This window comes from Rutidosis leptorrhynchoides, chromosome 7 (assembly GCF_046630445.1).
Source record: "Rutidosis leptorrhynchoides isolate AG116_Rl617_1_P2 chromosome 7, CSIRO_AGI_Rlap_v1, whole genome shotgun sequence".
In the NCBI taxonomy this organism is placed as follows: domain Eukaryota; kingdom Viridiplantae; phylum Streptophyta; class Magnoliopsida; order Asterales; family Asteraceae; genus Rutidosis; species Rutidosis leptorrhynchoides.
The window spans coordinates 10,452,062-10,477,141 of NC_092339.1; the positions used below are offsets into that span (position 1 = coordinate 10,452,062).

At 35.8% G+C, this 25,080-nt stretch overlaps 1 pseudogene; it reads left to right on the forward strand.

Moving 5' to 3' along the window:
* Positions 1-25,080, forward strand: part of LOC139858931 (uncharacterized) — a 313,467-nt pseudogene that overhangs the window by 232,130 nt on the left and 56,257 nt on the right.

Here is a 25,080-nt window from a genome sequence, read left to right on the forward strand (position 1 = left end):
TATGAACACCGACCCAAATAGAAATTGCAGTTAGTATTGTCAATTTTGACCCATTCACTTATTATAGACTATAATGTTATAGACAAAATCTATAATTAGCTTTTACTTGTGTAGGACATTAGGGGTGGATCTCGTAATGGTATGGTAACTTTAGAGAACAGAGTGTGGGGCCTAGAGAGAGTCGTTGAAGATATGGCACGTAATCTGTCATTATCAATGAATAATTTAAGAAGTGGTTGTTATACAAACGGCTTTGATGACTCATCAAAAAGTTCATTTAGCAAGTACAACGCTTTTTCTGACTATCCTAATACAAAATTTGGGAGAAATAACGATATGATGTCCTACAACAAAGGTAGAACCTTTCATGCACGTGGGCAAAATACACAATTCGGTTCATGGAAACGGGTGGAGCCCGTTAGGTTTAGAGAGGGTCCTTGTAAGCTAAGGTGAGAAAATGTGGCTGCAGCTCACTGAATACAGCATCTCTTTCGTGTTGTGTACAATACCAAATAACTCAAAGTATGCAAATCTTTGGTAAATTTTTTGTCACATAACAGAAAAAGGAAAATACAAACACATCTGAAATATATATTATGTGGTTGTTATGAGGCATACCCTTGCAATGTTCAGAAAATGTGGCCACAGCTCACCTTTAAAGCCAAAAAGCTCAACTTTTTTTAAAGACTAACAGTATTGAGTAACTAACAATAGAATGTAAAATAAAGAAGAAAAAAAATGATTACTTTCTCATATATTTCTAGGTTACTCAGAAATTGTGAGTGAAAAGGCTTTGCACCATGTCGCAGAGAAGTACATTATCACCTTCGAAAGTATGACCTTATGTCATAACCCTTCCTTAACCGTAAGAACGTGTTAGATAACGTATGATTTCATTGCGAGGTATTGACCTCTATATGCGACATTTTTAAAAGAAAAACTGCATATATTATACATTACAAACCATGATTCTTATTTTTGATACAAGATTTGGACGAAATAAAGATGATTATCATTTAGCGATAATCTTAGACTTACAAACTTTACAAATGATGATAACAACACGATTTCTAGCATATTTTACAACACAAGTTCTTGGATATGCAGTCTTATTTTTGACACAAATATGCGTACGCAAGATCCTGCTCAAATTCAACATAATGCAGCGGAAGCTTTTAGAAATCACCTGAGAATAGACATGTTTTAAAAGGTCAACATAAAGTTGGTGAGATATAGGTTTAGTGCCGGCAGCAATATATATATAGACCACAAGATTTCGTATATAAACAGTTTAATAAAAATATTCTAAGTGGTTGAGCACTTGGTAACCATACTTAACAATTAATCACGTCGCATATTCCCTTTAATATGAAATCTTACTACAATGTACCAAGTGTAGTCACGAAACGAAGTACTGTGCAACCGTTGAATACTGGTCGTCCAGTCCGGTTGGGGTTGTCAGGCCCGATAGATCTATCAACAGGATTCGCGTTTACAATACCGCTGTAAATATTAGTTACCAAGCTACAGGGAAGTATGCCAGTGGTACAACTCAACGTAGAATATATTTTTCAGTTACTTGTGTCCATATTGTAAAACATAAAATACATGTATTCTCATCCCGAAATATTTAGAGTTTAAAAGTGGGACTATATACTCACTTTCGTCTTGAAGATATATATATATAATTTGACTTGGTCTCCGGTTGATATTACGAACCTATCCATATATAATATATCAATACCTTTTCTTTTTAAACAAACGTCACATATATATACTTGTTATACTTTTAATACTTTGAATAATTCCTTAGTCCGTAGTTAGCAGTTCGTTGTTAGTAATTCAATTTTAATGGTTCATTTTTAGATGTTTAATATACCCGCAATGAAATAAATAAAACCCCCAACGAAATAAATAAAACCCCATCGTATATGTATTGGTCGAGATTAATCTTGACCCACGGTACCGGTGTTGTCAAATGACGTGTTGCGTACATAAAGTACCGGTGTTGTCAAATGACGTGTTGCGTACAATCATGGGATCTTATGATTAATCTTCTCGTGTTGTTTACGGGTGATCCTGAACCATATAAAATTGAATTATATAAAATATCATGTTATCTTAGAAAGATGTGATTTTATTTAATTTTTCCCAATTAATCCCGAAGTTAAACAAGTCTTGGATAACCAATTTTGTTTCGGTCATAGTTTCTTCGTTACAAATCCGTTTTCGTTGATTCAACTTGCCATCTCCTTGGATCGAGTCCCTCTTTAAGACTATGAACTGAAAATACCTTGGTTTGTATTCAAAATCACACGGCATAGGTGAAACTTTAGTGAAACTTATGAAGTTAAACATTTTCCTTTATGTAAACAACCTTAAATGATTATTTTTCTAAAAATACTTATACTTTGAATTAAATCATGGAATTTTTATGTGTTATCATATCCATAGTAAAAATCATTTTTCCAGAACATAAACCTCCAATTCAAAGTTTAAGATAGTTTTTAATTATCCAACCCAAAACAGTCCCCGGTGGCACTCCGACGTCGTAAAAACAGTTTTTAAGATAATCTTTGAAAAACCAAGTTATACCTTGTTAAATTAGCATATATTTAAGTTATATTACAGGTCTTGGAGTATTTTAAAAGTTAAGTTAGAAGGATCTATTTAGTTTGCAAACAAGTTTGAAAACATTCAAACTATGTTCTTGTTGTTAAAATTTTATACCACAAAATAAGATAGTTATATATATATGAATCGAATAAGGTTATGAACATAGATTCTACCTCAAGTTCCTTGGACAAGGTTGCTGTAAAATAGGAGTAAGAACCTAGAACCAAAAGGGTGATGGAAGTGGATGAAAGATTGGAAGTAAGTTGGTGTTCTTGGAAGGTTTTCTTGAAGTATTTTTGTAAGGGTTTTCTTATGATGATTAAGTGATGTTTTGAAGCTAAAAACTTATGAGGACCTTGAAGAACACTTGAAGGTTGAAGATAAGAGAGTTTAGAAGATCATTTAACTTGAAAGAAAATTGTTATGAAAGTGTGCATATGTGTATATAGGCGTATATATGTATATGTATATATATAGACTTTATTTTTTGATTTTTAGCTCAAAAGTCCTCATATATGATCCCACATGTATTGACTAATCAAAGGCTACTAAGATCATATAATTGAAGTCTAATAATTGGTATTTTTCAATAGTAAAACTTCTAGAAACTGCGTATTTATACGGGTACATATACCCTAAGTATACGTATAGAAATCTTGTGAAAATAGAACGAGGATTCAAATATAGCTATCTTTTGTGAATATACTTATATGGTTTTATGTATTTAAGTCCTTAAAAATGATTAAATACATTACTTATACGATATATGTATAAACATTATATGTCATAAGTATTTAAGTCAAATAACGTTACGTATGGTTATCGTTTTGAAAACTTAAGTTAGTAGTTTCAAAATATACTTATAACTTATTGTTATTAATACAAAATGAGGTATTAAAACATCCTTAAATCATGTTAAACATGTATATATACATATATATATACAAACGTATAATTATCATATATTGTATAGTTCGTGATATCATCGGTCAAACTAGACGGTCAAACGTTGTGTAAATCTCTTTTCGAAAAACATAAGTCTCTACAATTTGGATTGCTTATCATGTTGGTAAGGTTTAATTTATGTAAATATTAATCTTATAAGTATAGAATGATCGAAAAAGTGCGGGTCGTTACATTACCTCCCCGTTAAATAAATTTCGTCCCGAAATTTTAAAATTGTACCTATTTTGCGTCATCGAGAAACAAGTGTGGATACTTTTGTTTCATCTGATCCTCTCGTTCCCAAGTAAACTCGGGACCTCTTCTAGCATTCCAACGAACCTTAACAATCGGTATGTTGCTCTGTTTGAGCTGTTTAACTTCACGGTCCATGATTTCGATTGGTTCTTCGACGAATTGTAGTTTCTCGTCGATATGGATTTCTTCAAGAGGAATAGTGAGGTCTTCCTTTGCAAGACACTTCTTAAGGTTTGAGACGTGAAAGGTATTATGTACCCCGGCGAGTTGTTGCGGTAACTCAAGTCGATAAGCTACCGGTCCAATGCGTTCAATAATCTTGAACGGGCCTACATATCTTGGGTTCAGCTTACCCCTTTTGTCGAAACGTATTACACCTTTCCAAGGTGACACCTTTAACATAACCATGTCCCCGACCTGAAACTCTAATGGTTTCCTTCGGACATCGGCGTAGCTCTTTTGGCGACTACGGGCTGTTTTCAATCTCTCCTTGATTTGTACTATCTTCTCAGTCGTTTCGTGTATGATCTCGGGACCAGTTAATTGTCGATCTCCTACTTCATTCCAACAGATAGGAGATCTACACTTCCTTCCATACAATGCTTCGAATGGTGCAGCTCCAATGCTCGCATGATAACTATTATTATACGAGAATTCTGCTAACGGTAAATACTTATCCCATCCGTTTCCAAAATCGATCACACATGCCCTGAGCATATCTTCAAGAGTCTGAATTGTTCTTTCACTCTGCCCGTCCGTTTGCGGATGATATGCGGTACTCATATCTAAACGAGTTCCTAGTGCCTCCTGTAGTGCTTGCCAGAACTTTGAGGTAAATCTACTATCACGATCAGATATAATGGAAATAGGTATTCCATGCCTTGAAACAACTTCCTTTATATACAATCGTAATAGTTTCTCCATTCTATCCGTTTCCTTTATAGGCAAGAAATGTGCAGACTTGGTGAGACGATCAACAATCACCCAAATGGTGTCGTAACCCCAGGCAGTCTTTGGTAACTTCGTGATGAAATCCATGGTAATACCATCCCATTTCCATTCTGGGATTTCTGGTTGTTGAAGTAACCCTGACGGCTTTTGGTGTTCTGCTTTGACCTTGGAACAAGTTAAACACTCCCCAACATATGTTGCTACGTCTGTCTTTAAATTAGGCCACCAATAACGTGTCTTAAGATCTTGATACATCTTTCCAACTCCAGGATGTATCGAGTATCTTGTCTTATGTGCCTCATTCAATATCAATTTCCTTAATCCACCCAACTTCGGTACCCAAATACGATTTGCAAAATATCAAATTCCGTCTTCCCGTATAACGAGTTGCTTCTCATACTTCTTCATTATTTCATTTCTTATGTTTTCTTTATTGAGTGCTTCTTGTTGAACTTCTTTGATTTGTGAGTTGAGATTCATGCGAATTTTTATGTTCATTGCTCGAACTCGGATTGGTTCTCGTTCCTTTCTGCTTAGAGCATCGGCCACTACGTTCGCTTTCCCGGGATGATAACGAATTTCACAATCATAGTCATTTATTAACTCGACCCACCTACGTTGCCTCTGTTTCTGATCAAAAATATGTTGAAGGCTTTTATGATCAGTAAACACAGTGCATTTAACCCCATACAAGTAGTGTCTCCATATCTTCAATGCAAACACGACTGCTCCCAGTTCTAGATCATGCGTCGTATAATTCCGCTCGTGAATCTTTAATTGTCGGGATGCGTATGCAATAACTTTCTTCTGTTGCATAAGAACGCAACCAAAACCTTGTCGCGAAGCGTCACAATATATTTCAAAATCATCGTTCCCTTCTGGTAACGATAAAATAGGCGCCGTAGTTAACTTCTTCTTTAGTAATTGAAATGCACTCTCCTGCTCAGAAGTCCATTCATATTTCTTCCCTTTTTGTGTTAACGCTGTCAACGGCTTAGCTATTCGGGAAAAATCTTGAATAAACCTTCTATAATAACCGGCTAAACCCAAAAATTGGCGTATCTGCATTGGTGTCTTAGGAGTCTCCCATTTTTCAATGGCTTCAATTTTTGCTGGATCAACCTGAATTCCTTTGCTACTAACAACGTGGCCAAGAAATTGCACTTCTTTCAACCAGAAAGCACATTTAGAAAATTTAGCATATAGCTGTTCTTTTCTTAACAACTCTAATATCAACCTTAAATGCTGCTCATGCTCTTGCTCACTCTTGGAATAGATAAGAATATCATCAATGAAAACGATAACAAACTTATCTAAATATGGACTACAAACTCGATTCATGAGGTCCATGAATACAGCTGGCGCATTCGTCAATCCAAACGGCATGACCAAAAATTCGTAATGACCGTAGCGTGTCCGAAAAGCAGTTTTCGGTATATCTTCTTCTTTGACACGTAATTGATGATAGCCCGATCTTAGGTCAATTTTCGAGTACACACATGATCCTTGGAGTTGATCAAATAAGTCGTCAATTCTCGGTAGTGGATACCGATTCTTGATAGTTAACTTATTTAATTCACGATAATCTATGCACATTCGGAAAGATCCGTCTTTCTTCTTGACGAATAAAATTGGAGCTCCCCACGGTGAAGTACTTGGTCGTATGAATCCACGATCCAGTAATTCTTTTAACTGACTCTGAAGTTCTTTTAACTCGGACGGTGCAAGTCTATATGGAGCACGGGCAACCGGTGCAGCTCCTGGTACAAGATCTATTTGAAATTCTACAGATCTAAATGGAGGTAATCCCGGCAACTCTTCCGGAAATACTTCAGGAAAATCTCTTGCCACAGGCACGTCATTGATGCACTTCTCTTTTTCTTTCTTTTCGACTTTATTAATATGTGCTAAGATAGCATAGCACCCTTTCTTCAAGTACTTTTGAGCTTTCAAATAACTAATGAGTTTTAGCTTTGAGTTACCCTTCTCTCCATAAATCATTACTGGCGTTTTATCCTTACGAGGAATGCGAATTGCCTTCTTGGCGCACACAACTTCAGCTCCTATTTTGGACATCCAGTCCATGCCGATTATTACATCAAAACTTCCTAATTCTACGGGTATCAAATCAATCTTAAATGTTTCTCCGGCTAAATTTATTTTACAATCACGGCAAATTTTATCGGCTTTAATTAGTTTACCATTAGCTAACTCAATCATGTACTTAGCATCTAGAGGTAATGATGAACAATTCAATTTAGCGTGAAAGTCTCTACACACGTAACTTCTATCAGCACCAGTATCAAATATAATAGATGCGGATAAGTTATTAATGGTAAACGTACCCGTAACAAGCTCCGGATCTTCGCGTGCCTCTCTAGCATTAATAACAAATGCTCTCCCACGTGCAGGTCTGACATTCTTCTCTGAATTCGGGCACTGACTCTTATAGTGACCTTGTTTTCCACACCCAAAACAAGTAACGGTAGCCAAAGCAGTTCTATTTGCATTGGTGGCAGGAGTCTTGGTACCATTTGTATTTATAACGAGAGCCCTACAATCTTCAGCAAGATGACCCTGTCGATTACACTTGGTGCATAACACACTACAGTAACCAAAGTGATGTTTGTGACAACGGTTGCATAAAGGATTTTGTCCTTTGTAACCAAAGCTTGAACCACTACCTGCACCTTGCGTGGTTTCTTGTTTCTTAAAAGATTGTTGTTGGTTACCTCGATCATAATTTCCATTCCACTTTCTTTTGTTACCTGATACCTTCACATCAGTATTGGATACTTTCTTATCCATGATGACCTGATCCATTAGCTCGTTTGCCATGGTTATAGCTTCATGAATTGTCTTAGGTTTCGATGCTGTAACATTTGCCTTGACCTTTTTGGGCAAACCATCTTTGTACATTTCAATCTTCCGTTCTTCGGTTGGGACCAATTCAGGACATAGCAAAACTAATTCCATGAATCGCTGATTGTAGTTGGTGATTTCAGTACCAACAACCTTCAGGCTTCGTAATTCATCTTCCAACTTTCTAACCTCGTTCCTTGGACAATACTCGTTGATTAACATTATTTTGAATTCTTCCCATGGAGTATCATAAGCTACATCTCCTCCTACAGCCTTCACATAATTTTTCCACCACGTGAGTGCACTATCTTGTAAAGTGCACGATGCATACTTGGTCATGTCCTTCTCAACACAACCACTGATTTTAAACACAGTCTCCATCTTTTCTATCCACCGGGTTAAACCGATCGGTCCTTCTGTTCCACTGAATGATGAGGGCTTGCAAGCTTGAAAAGTTTTGTAAGTGCACCCCACACGAGGATTTGGGTTAACTGCAGCACCTCTTGCAGCCTCGACCCATAACACTCTGTCGTTCACTCGCTGATTGATGAGTTCCTGGATTTCTTGTTCCGTCATTCGGTTCAATCGCGCCATATTCTTCTATAAGAATGAAAAGAAAATAATTATTCACATGGAATATTATAGATGTAGTGTATATTTACAGTACATTATAGCTTATTAATAATATGAACCAGGTATTATTATAAAAGCCTTTTCTTCTTATTAGCGTTTTATAATTATATCTAGGGTAGTACCTACCCGTTAATGTCCATACTTAATAGCTTAGTACAGAATCAATTACTACCATCTAAATAATACTTAACCATGGAAAATTATTGCATTTCACACTTCACTATTTTACATATGCTTATCTTACATTGAACATTAAGCAAACCACACTAATAATATTATACAAAACATTATATGATCCCATGGTTTAATACGACAGCGCATCGTTTGGTCTATTTTCTAGGACGTTTAGGTTCAAAGAATCGCTTAATGCTTATCCTGGCTGTCTGCCTATATTTTGGCTGTGGGACTGAAGAACTGGATGCCGGGATAGAACGAATAGGAATAGCGGGAATAGGGGTGGTAGTGTCTAGTGGAGTTGGTGCCACATCATCCTTACTAAACTCGGGATTTGAATTTTCTAATTCATTAGCCTTTCGTTTCTTTCCTAGTTCGAACTTGTCTTTTGTAATTTCCTGTATTTCTTCCTCGGGTTCACTTTCCTCCTCGGGTTCACTTTCCTCCTCGGGTTCACTTTCCTCCTCGGGTTCACTTTCCGGGTTCTCTATAGTCGGTTCATCCGGAATTTGTGAGTCTTCCCCAAAGATATTATTTTCGTCATCGGATAGGTTAATGACTGGAATACCATCTGAAGATTCTGGTTCGGAGTCGCTGAATGTGATAACAAGTTTTGAGCCCGACATCTATCACACAACAACTAACCCATTAGTACTACATAATATTTACATATAAATTTTAACCAACAATGATAAGCAATGGTTTTTAAATCAGACCCGGTCAAAGTCCAGACTTACTAATGTATCCTAACGACTTATCAGTTAGACACACTAATGCAAACCTGGTTCGCTAAGACCACCGCTCTGATACCACATGTCATAACCCGTCCTTAACTGTAAGAACGTGTTAGATAACGTATGATTTCATTGCGAGGTATTGACCTCTATATGCGACATTTTTAAAAGAAAAACTGCATATATTATACATTACAAACCATGATTCTTATTTTTGATACAAGCTTTGGACGAAATAAAGATGATTATCGTTTAGCGATAATCTTCGACTTACAAACTTTACAAATGATGATAACAACACGATTTCTAGCATATTTTACAACACAAGTTCTTGGATATGCAGTCTTATTTTTGACACAAATATGCGTACGCAAGATCCTGCTCAAATTCAACATAATGCAGCGGAAGCTTTTAGAAATCACCTGAGAATAGACATGTTTTAAAAGGTCAACATAAAGTTGGTGAGATATAGGTTTAGTGCCGGCAGCAATATATATATATATAGACCACAAGATTTCGTATATAAACAGTTTAATAAAAATATTCTACGTTGAGTTGTACCACTGGCATACTTCCCTGTAGCTTGGTAACTAATATTTACAGCGGTATTGTAAACGCGAATCCTGTTGATAGATCTATCGGGCCTGACAACCCCAACCGGACTGGACGACCAGTATTCAACGGTTGCACAGTACTTCGTTTCGTGACTACACTTGGTACAGTGTAGTAAGATTTCATATTAAAGGGAATATGCGACGTGATTAATTGTTAAGTATGGTTACCAAGTGCTCAACCACTTAGAATATTTTTATTAAACTGTTTATATACGAAATCTTGTGGTCTATATATATATATATTGCTGCCGGCACTAAACCTATATCTCACCAACATTATGTTGACCTTTTAAAACATGTCTATTCTCAGGTGATTTCTAAAAGCTTCCGCTGCATTATGTTGAATTTGAGCAGGATCTTGCGTACGCATATTTGTGTCAAAAATAAGACTGCATATCCAAGAACTTGTGTTGTAAAATATGCTAGAAATCGTGTTGTTATCATCATTTGTAAAGTTTGTAAGTCGAAGATTATCGCTAAACGATAATCATCTTTATTTCGTCCAAAGCTTGTATCAAAAATAAGAATCATGGTTTGTAATGTATAATATATGCAGTTTTTCTTTTAAAAATGTCGCATATAGAGGTCAATACCTCGCAATGAAATCATACGTTATCTAACACGTTCTTACGGTTAAGGACGGGTTATGACACCTTAGCTACTTAATAGTTTGTAACTGGCTGACATATGTATGTACAAACCAAGTTTATAGTACTATTATTGAATTTTAGCTATCAATGGTATCGACTCTATTGTTAAAAATTTATCAAAACATCTTTCGAAATTTATTTAAGGTGTTAATACATCCATTATATCCATATCTATTACCAGATTTTCAACAATGGCATCACATGTCAACACGAATCAACTACTAGTAGGTCTAAATAAGTAGTGAAGGATAAACCATATTGTCATTTACTGAAAAAAAAATAATTGTGGCTCTAACGGAAACGTTCAAGTGATTCAAGAGTTTCAACATGCGTACCACAACGTACGAATTCTTCTTGGCACCCTTCAACTGTTACACTTGTAAATCTTTTTTCATCCATGTCGTATTTAGAAATAGAAATTTTAGACACATCACTTTTGGTCAACAAAATATCCCGATTGCTTACTTGAGCAAAGAAGTCAAATTCTAGATCCATATTGTCTTCAAGGATACAACGTTTCGTCCAAGACTCAGGAACCCCATATTCCTCCTATTGGAGATATGGAGAACTTTAAACAATTAGAGGGAAGATTCCAGAAAACTCACACGAAGCTTCCACGAAGTTGTTAGGAAACTCACATGTAGCTTCTACGAAGTTGTGAGGAAATTCACATGTAGCTTCCACGAAGCTGTCAGAAAACTCACATGTAGCCTCCATGAAGCTGTCAGGAAACTCACATGAAGCTTCAAGGAATTGTTTTTAGCTTACTCCTACAATCATTCTATAAATAGACCCTCTTATAACTCATTGTAAACACACCACAAATATTCATACATTCTTTAGTTGGTCCGTGGACTAAAGCAATCACAACGATTGCATATAACCACGTTATCTCTTGTGTCGATTTACATTTCTTGCATTTATAATCTTTCGTTCATTAAGTGGGTTAGTAATCTTGTAGAATTACTATCGGTGAGTGATCTTGTTGAATCACTTGCGTTATTTTGGGTCCTAATATCCTTACAACTGGTATCAGAGCACAAGGTTTCGTTAAGGGAACGATGGCGGAAGACGGGAAGTTTAGAATCGACCGATTCGATGGGAGAGACTTCGGCTTTTGGAAGATGCAAATTGAAGATTACTTGTATCAAAAGAAGCTACATCAACCTCTGTTAGAGACCAAACCTGAAAGCATGAGCGATGCCGATTGGACGCTTTTGGATCGTCAAGCTTTGGGCGCTATTCGTCTTTCACTTGCTAAGAACGTTGCATACAACGTTGTGAATGAGAAGACGTCGTTTGCTTGCTTGAAAGCACTCTCTAACATGTATGAGAAACCTACCGCTTCTAATAAGGTATTTCTCATGCGTCAATTGTTCAATACAAAGATGAAGGAAGGTACGAGTGCAACGGATCATATCAATGAATTTAATAATATCGTTTCAAGGCTTGAATCGGTAGAGATTAAGTTTGATGATGAACTAAAAGCACTAATCTTGCTTTCATCATTACCGGAAAGTTGGTCGGGTACGGTTATCGCGGTTAGTAGCTCTACGGGAACTACTAAGCTAGCGTTTGAAGAAATAAGGGATTTGATTCTTGGTGAAGATACTCGTAGGAGAAACTCGGGAGAATCGACATCCTGTTCTTTGTTAAGTACCGACAACTGTGGTAGGAAATTTGATCGCGGTGAGAAGAAGGGTAGAAAGAAGTCTAAGAAGAGGTATCCATCGAAAGATAGAAGTGAAGCTGTTTGTTGGGGTTGCAATCAAACAGGGCACTTTCAAAGGAATTGTAAAAATGGTCCGGCAAAAGGTGTGAACTTGACCGAGGAAGAAAGTGATGATACACTTTTATGTAGTGTTGAAAATTCTATGGAGTCTTGGATTTTGGATTCGGGAGCTTCATTTCATGCTACTCATGTCAAAAGCATGATGAAGAATTTTCATTCATATCAAGGCAAGGTGAGATTAGCGGACGACAAACAACTCAATATAGAGGGCATTGGAGATGTTGTATTGAAGACTACTCTTGGCTCTAATTGGACCTTGAAAAATGTAAGGTACATTCCTAAATTAAAAAGGAAACTTATTTCGGTTGGTCAATTAGATGATGAAGGTAACGCGGTTACTTTTGAAAACCGCCAATGGAAGGTGGTTAAGGGTAGTTGTGTCGTGGCTCGTGGACATAAAAGGGGAACTCTTTATATGGTTGAAGTGTTTGATGAAGACACGGTGGTTGCTACGGTTAATGTTGAGTCCGAATCAACTCTATGGCACCGAAGACTCGGGCATATGAGTGAGAAGGGTATGAAGATGCTTGTTTCGAGTGGGAGAATTCCAGATTTGAAAAAGGTAGAACTTGGATTTTGCGAACCATGTGTATATGGGAAGCAAAAGAAGGTGACTTTTGGGAAATCGGAAAATGCTCCTAAGTTGGAGAAATTGGAGCTTGTTCATACGGATGTGTTTGGTCCAACTAATGTAGAATCACATGGAGGTTCTCGCTATTATGTCACCTTCATTGACGACTCCACTCGAAAGGTATGGGTTTATTTTCTTAAAGCTAAATCTGATGTATTTAATACATTTGTGAAGTGGAAAGCTATGGTAGAAAATGAGACTAATTTGAAAGTCAAGTGCTTGAAGTCGGATAATGGAGGGGAATATGGTAGTCTTGAGTTTAAAGACCATTGTGCAAAGCTCGGTATTAGAATGTTAAAAATGGTACCAGAGACACCGCAACACAATGGGGTCGCCGAACGTATGAATCGTACGTTAAATGAAAGGGCTAAGAGTATGAGACTACATGCCGGTTTGCCTAAAATGTTTTGGGCGGATGCGGTTAACACGGCGGCTTATTTGATAAATAGGGGACCCTCAACACCGTTGGGTTTCTGAATTCCCGAGAAAGAATGGCAAGGTAAGAAGGTGAGTTATAATCACCTTAGGATCTTTGGGTGTAATGCTTATGTGAAGACCAAAGATGCGGATAGAGACAAGCTTGAAGCTAAGTCAAAGAAGTGTATTTTCGTAGGCAACGGGTCGGATGAAATGGGCTATCGTTGTAGGGATAACGAGGCTAGAAAAGTAATTCATTCTCGCGATGTTACTTTTGATGAAGATTCGGTCTATGGCAAACCGGAAATGGGGAGTCCTAAACCGGGTCATGTTACTTTTGACGATGTTTCTATTGATGATCTTACAGGTTTTAGTGGGAGTACGGGAAACAATGAATTACCAACAAATGGTGAGGCGTCAGAAAATGCTAATGATAGGGATGGTTCGGAAAGCAGTGATGATTCCGAACATAGTGCGAGTTCTAGTGATGAGGAGGACACAAATGAAACCGGTCCAACCATTTCGGTTGCTCCTACACTAAGACGCTCGATTAGAGTGCCCAAACCTAATCCTAGGTATTCTACATCAGCAAACTACTTGCTCTATACCGAGAATGGTGAACTCGAAAGTTACTTTGAGGCAAGAAAGACAAAAGAATCCATACAATGGGAGCTTGCCATGAAAGAAGAGATGGGGTCACTTGAGAAGAATAAAACTTGGTCACTAGTGAAGTTACCTCATGATAAAATGGCGTTACAAAGTAAATGGGTGTATCGAATCAAGAATGAGTTGGATGGCAAGAAAAGGTACAAGGCTCGTTTGGTGGTTAAAGGCTTTCAACAAAAGAAAGGAGTTGACTACCAAGAGATATTTTCACCGGTGGTGAAGATGACTACTATTCATTTGGTACTTTCTATGGTTGCATCTGAGGACTTACATCTAGAGCAACTAGATGTGAAGACCGCATTCTTACATGGTAACCTTGATGAAGAGATCTATATGAGGCAACCCGAGGGCTTTGAGGTAAAGGGTAAAGAGAAGTGGGTTTGTAAGCTAAAGAAAAGTTTGTATGGATTGAAGCAAGCACCTCGGCAATGGTACTTGAAGTTTGACGAGTTTATGAAGAAGATTGGTTTCTTAAGATGTGAAGCGGATCACTGTTGCTACTTGAAGAAATTCAAGTCTTCTTACATAATCTTATTGTTGTATGTTGATGACATGTTACTTGCAGGTTCCAACATGTCCGAAATCAACAAGTTGAAAGGATTACTTTCCCATGAGTTCGAGATGAAAGATCTTGGTGGTGCTAGGCAAATACTTGGCATGAGTATTGTGCATGATCGTGTGAAGGGTACTCTATACTTGTCTCAATCCAAATATATTGAGAAAGTTGTAGAGAGGTTTAACATGGAAAATTCAAAGGCTCGTTCTATGCCTTTGGGTAGCACGATAAAGCTATCGAAAAGTCAATCACCTAAAACGGAAGAAGACAAAATAGAGATGGAAAAGGTTCCATATGCATCGGCCGTGGGTAGTGTTATGTATGCCATGGTTTGTACAAGACCCGATATTGCTCACGCAGTGGGAGTTGTAAGTCGTTATATGTCTAATCCGAGGAAAGAGCATTGGGAAGCGGTTAAATGGTTACTTCGTTATTTGAAAGGTACTTCTAATATGGGATTGTGCTTCTCTAAAAGCAATGTCATACTTAGAGGTTATGCGGATGCTAATTTGGGTGGATGTGACGATTCGGGGAAAAGCACTACGGGTTATGTTTTCACAATAGGGAAGACGGCGGTTAGTTGGATGTCTCGACTACAAAAGAGTGTTGCTTTATCAACCACCGAAGCCGAATATATGGCTATTGCAGAAGCTTCTAAAGAGCTTGTTTGGTTGAAAAACTTCTTAGGTGAGTTGGGTAAAAGACAAGACTATTGCGTCTTGAATTGTGATAATCAAAGTGCGGTTCATCTTGGGAAGAATCTGGTGTTTCATAGTCGTACGAAACACATCAAGATAAGGTATCATTTTATTCGACAACATATAAATGATGGTACTTTATTATTGGAGAAAATCCTTGGTACGAAGAATCCTGCTGATATGTTTACTAAGGTTGTTACGACAGAGAAATTGAGGTTTTGCATTACCTCAATTGGTCTTCTAATGAATTGATGAGAGAAGACCCCAACTAGAGAATTAGAGAGTTAATGTTTCAATTCTAACAAGTAGTGTTGAAGACCTTGTATCGAAAGTCTGCTCATCCGAAGTATGTGTTGAGTGTGCGTGTCCCAAATGGAGTTTGGCGGTATAATGGTGGTTTAACGTTCTTGGTTAGATCGTTGATATTTTGGGTTGACGAAGGTTGGGTTTGTTCAAAGTCTCCAAGTGGGAGATTATTGGAGATATGGAGAACTTTAAACAATTAGAGGGAAGATTCCAGGAAACTCACACGAAGCTTCCACAAAGTTGTTAGGAAACTCACATGTAGCTTCTACGAAGTTATGAGGAAATTCACATGTAGCTTCCACGAAGCTGTCAGGAAACTCACATGTAGCCTCCATGAAGCTGTCAGGAAACTCACATGAAGCTTCAAGGAATTGTTTTTAGCTTACTCCTTAAATCATTCTATAAATAAACCCTCTTGTAACTCATTGTAAACACACCATAAATATTCAGTAATACATTCTCTAGTTGGTCCGTGGACTAAAGCAATCACAACGATTGCATATAACCACATTATCTCTTGTGTCGATTTACATTTCTTGCATTTATAATCTTTCGTTCATTAAGTGGGTTAGTAATCTTGTAGAATTACTATCGGCGAGTGATCTTGTTGAATCACTTGCATTGTTTTGGGTCCTAATATCCTTACACCTCCATCACCCATAATTCACTAATGAATTCACGATCATAAGAATCAGCAATCTGAACAACAACTAGTTTCCCATCAAGAGCACAGAGCTTGGAAACATAATTAATCTCATCAGGTAACCCAATGTCATGAAATTTTTCATCCGCTAAACTAAATGCAGCAATAGTATCTTTTGACTGTCTAGTTGTTACCAACCAGTGAAGATTATTGTTTAAAAGTGGTACCACTGAATGTTCAGGAGTATAAACATAGTAAGGGTAGTTAGGCAACGACATTTTCCATGAATTGTTACGTAAACTATAGACGCATACAAAAGAGCTGTGAGGATCAGAATCTGAAACGTGTATACGAGAAATGGAGATTACTTTATAATCATCCGTGGAATAATCATAACTAAATCCATATAAATTATCGTTACCTTTTCTACACAATTTTGGAACTTTCAAGGTCTTTCGTGCGATTGGATTAACTAAACAGGGGTTATAATCAAAATCATAGCATAAAAGAAGTCCGTTGCAAGAACCTAGAATCTGAATCATTGGTACCTGGAAATTCAGGCTTATAGCAGTTACTGTGGTTAGGGTATTGAGTTGTTTTATTTCGAGCGAGTAGAGAGACTCACAATCTTCAGAAACTAAAATCAAGTGAGTAGGGTTAAGATTTGGGTTGTTTTTGGTGTAGTTAATAATATGGGTTTTGATAAAATTGGGACTTGAAATCAGTGAGTTCCATCGTTTTGAAACCGATTTGAAATGGCCTAAAGATTTAGATGGCAGAAGAAGGAGAATTGATTCGATTAGGTCTGTTGGAAGCTGGTTTAGGGCACACATTTGGTTAGATGAGTCCGACATGATTTAGGGAGATAAAAAAAATGGTGAAAATGGTAGGGTTTCTTATCTTAGAGCAGTTAAGCAGAAAGGAGATAAAAAGTATCAGGAAATGATAACTTAATTCAATCAATTCTGAGATGAAAATGGAGAAAGATGTCATAGTCTTGTGAAGAAGATGTATGAATTATGATTGTATCTCTCAATACTGCGTGTAACAGTGTAAGTTATACAGTAATATTACATTTAACACGGAGTATAAAAGAAATTACTGTATTACGGAGTAAATGAGTAATTATTATTCATTCAGTTACTATTAAAAGTAATTTCACCATTTCTGCATGTGGCACTATGATGTAGAAGTCTTCGAGGTTTATATAAAGACAAAATTCCCAAATTCGTCCTCGTGTTTGGCAATTTTCTTTTTTTTAGTCCCTCTCCCTCAAAATCATTTATAATAGTCCTTAAATGCCATTTTAAGTCTCAATTTGGTCTATATGTTACATTTTCTTAAACGTCCGTTAAAGTTTCTGGACACATGCTGCTCACGTGATTACAAGGCAACGTTTTATAATTATCAAATGGGCAACTATTCTGAATAAGTCATACGGGTTGAAATTGCAAATATCCTAAACCATTTTATTGAAGATGGAAATGATACACCCGATCTAAATTTCCCAAAGTTTTTCTGATCGATTTCTTTGTTCTATAATCATTTAATCTGTTGTTGTGGCTCACTCTTGGTTATGGGTAAGAGCTCGGGTGGTAATTACAATAAGAAGAAGGGTTTGCAATCGGTTGCAAAGGTGCTGCGCAGTCGAACAATTGGAGGCGAAGAGATGATCGATGTGAACGACGATGCATCTTCCAAGCGTGAATCTGAGAAGAATAATGATGAGGGTACGTCGGATGTCGCTGATCTGTCACAGACGAAGGATGAAAATCAAATGGAATCGATGACTAGAGCTGCGGCAAGTGTTCGTTCGTCACCATCTGATACTAATGAAGATGCAACAAAGGTTCATGCTGTTAAAATGGGTGACAATAAAAAAAGTGTTGCGACGGCTTCAGATTCTTCTGATGAAGAGATCGATTCCAATGTTAAGGATGAAGATCCTACTGTTAAGGAGAGTGGAAAGAAACTTGGTGACATTGATTCACTAAGGAACAAAGATCTTGATCTAGATTCTCTTGATAATGATAAACTAATAGGTCTGAATGGTTCAAAGGAGGGTATTACTATGCCTTCTGGTTCATATCTTCATGCAGCTGGGGGATTAAGTTCTCAGAAAAAGACAGTGAATTTTAGGTTCATTGAGCCTTCTGCTAGTTTAGATGATGGTATAGATGTTGAGTTGCCGTTGGATTCTATTTTGGAAGTGAATGAACGGTATAAGAATACTCTTTTTGGGTATTTTCTAGGCAAACGAGTGGTATATCCGGTTGTTAAAGCCTATGTTACTAATGTATGGAAGAAGTTCGGTTTGGAAAAAATAATGTTGAACTCTAAGGGTTTCTTCTTTTTTAAGTTTGCATCAGTGATAATGCAAAAACGAACATATATTTCATAGCATTATTCCTCAAGAAAGACAAGCTTTTAGTTGCAATTGTTCTATTTACAAGTGATATTCGTTTAAATAATAAAAGGTGAAGACAAAAGACAGATTCGACGAATTGAAGACGCAAACGACCAAAAAGCTCAAAAGTACAAAAGACAATCAAAGAGGTTCCAATTATTGATAAGAAACGTCTCGAAATTACAAGAGTACAAGATTCAAAACGCAAAGTACAAGATATTAAATTGTACGCAAGGACGTTCGAAAATCCGGAACCGGGACCAGAGTCAACTCTCAACGCTCGACGTAACGGACTAAAAATTACAACTCAACTATGCACATAAATATAATATAATATTTAAATAATTCTTATAATTATTTAATATATTATATTTATATTTAAAACCGTCGGCAAGAAAGACTCCAAAAGGGACTGAGCTGTAATTTCAATCTCCGCGACTCGCGGAGTTTGAAGGCCAAAAATGCCGCGAGTCGCGGAGCCCCAAGTTTTGAAAGTCCCTATAAAAGTAACCGAATTCTGAGCATTTTATCATCATCATATATCATTCTCTCTATCTATATACGTAAAATATATATATATAAATAATTTATATTTTAATTTTAATTTTAATTTTAATCCTAATAATAAGGGTATGTTAGCGAATGTTGTAAGGGTGTAAGTCGAAATTCTGTCCGTGTAACGCTACGCTATTTTTAATCATTGTAAGTTATGTTCAACCTTTTTATATTAATGTCTCGTAGCTAAGTTATTATTATGCTTATTTAATCTGAAGTAATCATGATGTTGGGCTAATTACTAAAATTGGGTAATTGGGCTTTGTACCATAATTTGGGTTTAGATAAAAGAACGACACTTGTGGAAATTAGACTATGGGTTATTAATGGGTTTTATATTAACTAAACAATACCTTGTTAATTTAATATACAAACTTATAATTCGACGTATTTATATATAACCACATACGCTTGACTGGGTACGGTGGGCGGGATATCTATAAATACCAACAATTATTCATTTTACCGGACACGGAACTGGATTAATAGTTAATAGACTTGTTGAAATAGGGGTGAAATTATGTACAAGGACACTTGGTATAATTGATAACAAAATATTAAAACCTTGGGTTACACTCAGTCGACATCCTGGTGTAATTATTAAACAAATAATTAAAATCTTGTTACAGTTTAAGTCCCCAATTAGTTGGAATATTTAACTTCGGGTATAAGGATAATTTGACGAGGACACTCGCACTTTATATTTATGACTGATGGACTGTTATGGACAAAAACCAGACGGACATATTAAATAATCCAGGACAAAGGACAATTAACCCATAGGCATAAAACTAAAATCAACACGTCAAACATCATGATTACGGAAGTTTAAATAAGCATAATTCTTTTATTTCATATTTACTTTCCTTTATTTTATATTTAATTGCACTTCTAATTATCGCATTTTTATTGTTATTTTATTTAATTGCACTTTTAATTATCGTATTTTTTAATTATCGCAAGTTTATTTTATCGCACTTTTATTATTCGCAATTTCATTATCGTTATTTACTTTACGCTTAAATTTAAGTCTTGTATTTATATTATTTTACATTTGGTTTTAACTGCGACTAAAGTTTTAAAATCGACAAACCGGTCATTAAACGGTAAAAACCCCCTTTATAATAATAATATTACTTATATATATATTTGTATTTTTATAAAAGTAAACTAATATAGCGTTAAGCTTTGTTTAAAGAGCTCCCTGTGGAACGAACCGGACTTACTAAAAACTACACTACTGTACGATTAGGTACACTGCCTATAAGTGTTGTAGCAAGGTTTAAGTATATCCATTCTCTAAATAAATAAATATCTTGTGTAAAATTGTATCGTATTTAATAGTATTTCCTTCTAAAAATTAATAGTATTATATACACTCTGCTCAAACTATCAAGTATTTTTTGGCGCCGCTGCCAGAGAACTTCTTAAACGCCGGAAGCGCAACGCTAATATATAAAAAAAAAGATTTTTATTTTACTTTTATTAAAATTCGTTTTTATAAAAGTACGTTTTAAATATTCGAAAATATAAAAAGAAAAACAAAAATTTATATATTTTTAAGAGTTTGTTAAAAGTTTTATAAGTTTCTTTATTTTTATTTTAGTTTATAAAAATATAATTTTTATTTAAATATCTTTTATTTATATAAAAACAGAAAATTAGAAAACATAAAAAAAAAAAAACGCGTCGATTTAAAACTGTTCCAGGGTTGAAATTTGGAACCCCGCGACTCGCGGGGTTTGCTGTTTGAAATACCGTGACTCGCGGAGGTATTCTGACACGCGACAGAACCCTAATCAGGCATTAATTACGAATAATTATTATAATTATTAATATAAAACCCTAATTAGGTTTTAATTAAATAATTATTTTAGTTTTTATTAATATTTTGTTTAATTAGTTTAATTAATTTATAAAATTAGTAGTTTTAATAAATAAATAATATAAAAATAATATTTTTATAAAAATTGTACTTTTTACAACTTTTTGTATATTTTTATATTTTATCCCTTTTTAATTGTTTTAGCATAATATTTGTATTTTTAGCTCATATTTAGTTTTAAACATAGTTTTTGCCATAGTTATTTTTACTTCTAGATTTTTAGGCTTTGCCGTAGAATTCCTTAAGTGCTTTTTCTTTAGACTAAGATTTAGGTGCTTTAGAATTTTGCGACGCCTTTTTAAGTTTTAGTTTCTTTTTAAGTTATTTCCATTTGGGATATAGTTTTTCCTGTAAGCTTTAATATTTTTAGACATTTTTTACTATGTACCAATTATCATTCCAATTAGTTATCTCAATTTGCGATTATAATTTTAAGTTAGTTGTAGTAATAAGGTTAGGTTAGTCAAGTGTTTTAAGTTTTATAAGTTTCTTTTATTTTTCCGTCACCTTTTATTTTTCAACCATTTTTCCTTTTCGACCTTTTTCGACGAACTCTTTTTCTTTCTTATTTCTCGCTATTCTAGTTTTAGGACATAGATTTTTATTCTACTTCTTATCTAAATTTCTTAAAATTACGAAAATTTATTTTAAGTGGTTAAAATGATAGACATCAAAATTTTCTGGTTCGTAGTAATAGTTGGATTTGTACGTGGACCGGGTTATTGGAGCCAAACAGTCCTCAATTATATTGAGACCAAACGAATCCTGCCCCTCTGCTGCATCTTTTGGCTATTCGAAACGTGGGCAAAATCAGAAAAGTCTATTGATTGGATAACTTATTATAATTTTTCTTTCCTTTTAAAAACTAATAGGATATTCAGTGAATGCACCGAGCAAGACGTTCACCACCTTTTGTACGTTCACCACCTATAACTAGATCAAGACATTTAGCAAATATTACTGCCATTGATTTTTCTTTAGAATCGTCATCCAGTCAACCAAGTACTTCAGTTCAAATTTCCGATAATCCATTTTTTGAACCCGACCTCACAATTGAGAATCCGGAGAATATTCAGGAACGGTTCGTAGATCCTGAACCACTAAACTTTCCTCCGAAACCACCAATCATTCAAACAGAGATTGTTGAGGAACGAACCATTAAATCAGAATCCTCTAGTGATTCCGATTCAACAAATTCAATTATGGAGAATCTGGAACCTTTAAGTATGGAAGACCGAATGAGAGCTAAACGCACTGGCCAAGGTCACGCAATTACTCATCCAGACATTAATGCGCCAGATTATGAAATCAAAGGACAAATTCTACACATGGTGACTAATCAATGCCAATTTAGTGGTGCGCCGAAGGAAGATCCAAATGAACATCTACGTACCTTTAATAGGATCTGCACACTATTTAAAATCCGAGAAGTGGAGGATGAACAGATATATCTCATGTTATTTCCCTGGACTTTAAAGGGAGAAGCCAAAGATTGGTTGGAATCGTTACCTGAAGGGGCGATCGATACATGGGATGTTTTAGTTGACAAATTTCTTAAACAATTCTTTCCAGCATCTAAAGCCGTAAGACTTCAAGCAGAAATTGTTACGTTCACACAGAAACCGAATGAAACTCTATATGAGGCGTAGACAAGATATGGAAAGTTGTTAAGAGGATGTCCGCAACATGGTTTAGACACCTGTCAAATAGTACAAATATTCTACCAAGGATGCGACATCACTACAAGAAAAGACATAGATATAGCAGCTGGTGGTTCTATTATGAAAAAAACCGAAACTGATGCTTACAAAATTATTGATAACACTGCTTCCCACTCACACGAGTGGCACCAAGAAAAAGATATCGTTAGATCATCTAAAGTAGCTAGAGCCGATTCTAGCCATGACTTAGATTCCATTTTCGCAAAGATAGATGCTGTGGAAAGACGAATGGAAAAGATGACTAAAGATATTCACTCAATACGAATTAGTTGTGAGCAGTGTGGAGGACCGCATTTGACAAAAGATTGTCTCAGTATTGAATTAACAATGGAACAAAGAGAGAATATTTCATACATAAACCAAAGGCCTGGAAATAATTATCAGAATAATTATCAACCGCCAAGACCTATTTACAATCAAAACCAGAGTTATAACAGAAATATTCCATACAACAACCAACAAGGTCCTAGCAATCAACAAGTATCCAATAATACTTACAATCAGCAAAGACCTAATTTTCAAAACAAACCACCACAACAAACCGATGATAAAAAGCCGAATTTAGAAGATATGATGACGAAGCTAGTTGAAACTCAAACACAGTTTTTCACATCTCAGAAACAAACCAATGAACAAAATGCTCAAGCATTTAGAAATCAACAAGCTTCTATTCAAAATCTAGAACCAGAAGTAAGTAACCTAGCAAGGTTAATAGGTGAAAGAAAACCGGGAAGTCTACCTAGTGATACAAATGCTAACCCCCGGAATGAAACAGCTAAAGCCATTACCACAAGAAGTGGTACAACACTTAAACCACCTGAAATACCTGTAATTTCTGATGAAGCTATTCCTACTCCACAAGAACCACAACCTGATCAAGATAAGGAAAAAGAATCGGTAGTTGAAAAGGTTAATGAAGATAACACAGCTAAGGATAAACCTTATGTTAAACCATACCAACCACCACTTCCTTACCCGAGTAAAATGAAGAAAGAGAAACTTGAAGCTGAGCAATCCAAATTCTTGGATATGTTTAAACAGATAAATGTAAATCTTCCTTTCATTGATGTGATTTCAGGAATGCCTAGATATGCTAAATTCTTGAAAGATCTAATCTCAAATAGAAAGAAAATGGAAGAACTCTCGGCTGTTACCATGAATGCTAATTGTTCAGCAGTGCTGTTGAATAAGATACCAGAAAAACTATCTGATCCAGGAAGTTTCACAATTGCATGTTTTCTGGATAGTCTTAGTTCAATAGAAGCATTGGCAGACTTAGGTGCTAGTATAAATCTAATGCCGTATTCACTATACGCTAAACTAGACCTTGGAGAATTGAAACCAACCAGAATAAGCATACAACTAGCTGATAGATCAATAAAATATCCTAGAGGTATAATGGAGAACATGTTAGTTAAAGTTGGTACTTTAGTATTTCCAGTAGATTTTATTGTTTTAGACATGGAAGAAGATTCTCAAGTTCCTCTCATATTAGGAAGACCATTCTTAAATACGGCTAAAGCAATGATAGATGTATTCGATAAGAAACTGACCCTAAGTATAGAGGACGAGAGTGTTACCTTTTCAGTTGATAGAGCAATGCAACAACTACAATCTGCAGATGATACATGTTATTATATTCAAACTATAGATGCACATGCAGAATTATTAGAAGAATTTCCAGAATTACAAGGAACAGGAGAATGTTCTTTAGGAGAAGGTAATGAACCAATTGATGAAGCTGAAATGTTAGCTACACTTATAGCTAATGGATATGAACCAACAACAGAAGAAATTCAAATGCTAAAAGAAGAAGACAGATATCGATACAAATCATCGATAGAAGAACCTCCGAAATTAGAGTTAAAGCCACTTCCAAACCATTTGGAATACGCTTATTTACATGGTGAAACTGAATTACCTGTAATAATATCATCTTCTCTTACTGAAAATGAGAAATCACAACTCATTTCTGTGTTGAAAGCTCATAAACCAGCCATTGCATGGAAGATTCATGATATTAAAGGAATAAGTCCTTCGTATTGCACACATAAAATCCTTATGGAAGAAGGTCATAAAACGTATGTGCAACGCCAACGAAGACTAAATCCTAATATGCAAGATGTAGTTAAGAAAGAGATTATTAAACTTCTAGATGCAGATTTAATTTATCCAATTTCTGATAGTCCATGGATAAGCCCAGTTCAATGCGTGCCTAAGAAGGGTGGCATGACTGTCATTACAAATGAGAAAAATGAGCTTATTCCTACTAGGACTGTAACAGGATGGCATGTATGTATTGATTATAGAAAATTAAATGACGCCACCAGAAAAGATCACTTTCCCTTACCTTTCATAGATCAAATGTT